At 39.5% G+C, this 4552-nt stretch overlaps 1 protein-coding gene across 2 annotated transcripts in view; it reads right to left on the reverse strand.

The window, feature by feature from the left end:
* The window catches only part of LOC106869904 (E3 ubiquitin-protein ligase RNF12-B), a 109612-nt gene that overhangs the window by 44219 nt on the left and 60841 nt on the right, over nucleotides 1-4552 (reverse strand). For both annotated transcript variants that reach the window (XM_014915832.2, XM_014915834.2), the window contains exon 2: nucleotides 3012-3041. The gene's annotated coding sequence lies outside the window, so the exon portion shown is untranslated. The remainder of the gene's footprint in view (nucleotides 1-3011; nucleotides 3042-4552) is intronic.

The raw sequence follows: 4552 nt of genomic DNA on the forward strand, positions 1-4552 counted from the left end.
AACATTAGGCCTCACCAAGGCAATGACTTCTGACCAAGACCTTTGGAAATATGTTGTGCATGAGAAGACCTGGCAAGCCAAGTGAGACCATAATCTGAGGCCTCTGCCAGGGATGTAGCCAGCCCACTTATGCATACCTTTCCTTCATTGGACACTAAACTCTGCTTGCGAAGACCTGTTGAGGCAAGTGAAATCGAAATCGAACCAAATTCGACAACTGGCACCCATGCCAACCTCTCTTTCATTGGACACTAAACTCGGCTTGCGAAGACCTATTGGGGCAAGTGAAATCGAAATCGTGATGGCATCTGTACCAACGGAGTGCTAAGAGCACCGTCCAAGCGCGATCATTGCCAGAGCAGTTGTCTGGCTTCTGTGTAAGTGGCCCGTAAATAGCACCATTTGAGCGTGATCATTACCAGCATCACCTTACTGGCACTTGTGCCGGTGGAACGTGAACAAAACATTCGAGCAAGGTCGTTGCCAGTGCTGCTGGACTGACTCCTGTGCAGGTGGCACGTAAAAACACCATTTGAGCATGGCTGTTACCAGTACCGCGTGACTGGCTCTCGTGCCGGTAACACGTAAAAGCACCCACTACACTCTTGGAGTGGTTGGCATTAGGAAGGGCATCCAGCTGTAGAAACTTTGCCAGATCAGATTGGAGCCTGGTGTAACCATCCAGTTCACCAGTCCTCAGTCAAATCGTCCAACCCATGCTAGCATGGAAAGCAAACATTAAATGATGATGATGATGATATATATACATATACACACATACATAAACACATTGTTAAAAGTGTGAAATTGTTATGACTTTTAGATGAGGGGCGAGCACATCCACATCTTGCGAGTGATTTTTTAATGTGTGCCTTTGTTGTTCTGTGCAACATTTCATGCTTGTATTTATATGTATGTGTATATACGTGTGTGTATATATGTATATACACATGTAATTCCTACCAAATGAGTTGAGTGCCATTTTCTTTTGTTTATCCACTAGTATTTTTGTGCTCATGTCAATATATAATCTCGTTTGTCATTAACTTACTTTGATAGTGAATTGAAGATAAGACTTATTTCTTGCACCACCACCACCACCACCTCCCAACCAATCTCAACCCCACCCCCACTCCCAGTGGTCTAATCAGACGTTTGGCCAGTGAAATATGTTGAAGTTGTGTATTAAAGGAGAGACAGATAAAGACCAGTTGACAAACAGATTAACAGGATGTGATTAGTGAGAGAGAGAGAGAGAGAGAGAGAGAGATAGAGAGAGAAAGAGAGAGAGAGAGAGAGAGAGAGAGAGAGAGATATGATTAAATACATGTTTCACCAAGATACTTTGTGTGTGTGTGTGTGTGTGGTGTGTGTCAGCCTGACAGGGTCTGTATATCTCAGAAGCTGTAACCAGAGTCTTAGTTGTTAAGCCTGGTTCCATGTGTAGAGAAGACCTGTTATTGCTAACGTTCTTTCTAACAACAACCTTGGACACCCTTTTTCAATTTCGTATATTTAACACTCGAGAAAACGCTTATAAAATCAACAATCAACACAGAACCCATGACTGTATTTATTCTTTTACTCGCTTCAGTTATTTGACTGTGGCCATTCTGGAGCACCGCCTTTAGTCGAACAAATCAACCCCAGGATTTATTCTTTGTAGGCCTAATACTTATTCTATTGGTCTCTTTTGCCAAACAGTTAAGTTACAGGGATGTAAACACACTGACATTAGTCATTAAGTGATGGTGGGGGGACAAATACAAATATAGACATATATATATATATATATATATATATATATATACACACAGGCTTCTTTCAGTTTCCGTCTACCAAATCCACTCACAAGGCTTTGGTCGGCCTGAGGCTATAGAAGACACTTGCCTAAGGTGCCATGCAGTGGGGCTGAACCCAGAACCTTGTGGTTGGGAAGCAAGCTACTTACCACACAGCTACTCCTACGCCTTTGTAGATTTTTTTCTTTCATCTTTTACTTGTTTCTGTCACTAGGCAATGGCCATGCTGGGGCACCATCTTGAAGTCGATCACTTTCTTTTGCCTAACCACTAAGTTACAGGGGTGTAAATAAACCAATACTGGTTGTCAAGTTGTGGTGGGAGACAAACACAAAGACACGCGTCAGCACACACACACATGATGGGCTTCTTTGAGATTCTTGCTCATAATGCTTTTGGTCAGCCAGATTCACTTACCCAAGGTGCCACACACACATGCACATATATATATATATATATATATATATATCACATGACCCCATGACCAATCAGGCTATCAGATGTTATACATCACTGGTCACAATGCACTTTGCATTGTTTAAGCCTTGATTGGATCAACACGAACCCACATTGTTGTAACCGACAGAGCGCCACAACAACAATGTGTAGCACGCGAAACAGCTGTTAGCCTAAGGATCACAAGTGGTTAAGTAAAAATATTCATCTCTCATTCCTCCAGACTCTTTTCAATTTATAAACTCCTCATATGTCAATAATTATTTTAATTATTATATAATAAATTTACAAGGTTACTTTTGTTGTTATTGTAATTATTTTAACTAGGGCTGTGGAGTTGGAGTCATGGAGTCGGAAACAATTAAGGGGTAAGTGGAGTCAGAATTGGTAAAACTATACTGACTCCGACTCACAATATTTTTATTCTTTAATATAAACCAGTTATAACATACAGGCCTCTTCAAAGTACAAGCGTATGCATATGCTTTATGAGATATGTAGATCTCAATCACTTGATTATATAAAGAGGAGTCGGAGGTGCCAATAGTAGAGGAATCAGAGTACGAGTCGAAGTTTTTTGTTTCGACTCCACAGCCCTGGTTATCCCTAATGAGGCAGAAACCATAACAATCCTATTTTTTTAGGTGTATTGAGTACTAAATTATCTAATTTGTTCTTCTTTGAAGATGGTACAGTGTCATTACATGACCATTAGCTATTATTTCTAGCAGAAGACGTAGTTAAGAAGCTTACCTTAAACAATTCACCAGTTTTCAATTAAACCTGCAAAATAATATAAGAAATATATGAGTATGTGCGTGAATTTGTGTGTAGATGTATGTGTATGTGTGTGTGTGTACATATATATATATATATATATATATATAGTGAAGGCACATGGCTCAGGGGTTAGAATATCAGGCTTACAATCATGTGGTAGTGAGTTCAATTTGCAGACAAGGCTGTGTGTTGTGTTCTTGAGCAAGACACTTTATTTCATGTTACTCCAATTCACTCAGCTGTAGAAATGAGTCGCAATGTCACAGGTGCTGAACTGTATCGGCCCCTTTGCCTTTCCCTTGGATAACACTGGTGGCGTGGAGAGGGGAGGTTGGTATGCATGGGCGACTGCTGGTCTTCCATGAAGGACCTTGTCCAGACTTGTGCCTCGGCGGGGAACTTTTTAAGTGCAATCCCACGATCATACATGACTGAAGGGGGTCTTTACCCTACACACACAAACACATATACAAGACCTGTCCATAGTAGAAGAGTTACAGCCACACATCCAGGTGAAGAGAATCAGCCCGCATGTATGTATGTATGTATGTATGTATGTATAAGAAGTGGGATCTTTTTTAAAACGGGGGCCACATTTTTCATTAACGAAACACTTTGACACTTGGAACACTGGTAGAATGTGTCATATAAAACATCTTTTTCTCTTAGTCTTCTTTAAAAAAAAAGAAATCCCTAAGTTATTCCATGTTAAAGTTGTCGTATTTCTGTAATTTCAACCAATCACTGACGTCCATTCAGCCGATATACATTAAGTGCCGACTACATAAACAAACGATTCTGAAACAATTAACCCTAACCCTAACCCTAGGGTTAGGGTTCGGGTTAAAGCATATTTAAAATGAAAAAAGCAAATAAAACGAAGAATCGTTTGTTTATGTAGTCGGCACTTAATGTATATCAGCTGAATGGACGTCAGTGATTGGTTGAAATTATCGAAATAAGACAATTTTTTACATGAAATAAATTCGAATACAAAAATATTTTTCTGTTCTATAACACAAAATAGATAAGTATACGAAGTTTGAAAGTCTTTCCGTACCAAAAACACTACGTAAAACATTAATGAAAAATGTGGCCCTCGTTTTAAAAAAGATCCGAGAAGTGTTCTTCATTTCCAGTGTTTCCATGGAAAACATGCCTGGCCATGAAGTAATATTACTTGGCTTAGAAACAGAGGAGGGTTAGTGAGAGGAGGGGCATAGAAACAGATGATGATGATGATGCATGTGTGTGTGTGTGTGTGTGTGTGTGTATCGGTGCAAAATAAACACACATATTTCACAAGGCATACAGGATATTTTGTGCAAAGCATTTGTCACCGAGAGTGATCTATAATTAAAACTAATTGAAAACTTAATTAGATCTATGTCAAAAGCCTGCATAAATGGAAATTAATAGAACCCACAAAATACAAATACAAAGATTTTGCATGCGTGCATAAAACATTAATAAGCATAGAGAGAAAGAGAGAGAGAGAGAGAGAGAGAGAGAGA

Source organism: Octopus bimaculoides, chromosome 1 (assembly GCF_001194135.2).
Source record: "Octopus bimaculoides isolate UCB-OBI-ISO-001 chromosome 1, ASM119413v2, whole genome shotgun sequence".
Lineage (NCBI taxonomy): Eukaryota > Metazoa > Mollusca > Cephalopoda > Octopoda > Octopodidae > Octopus > Octopus bimaculoides.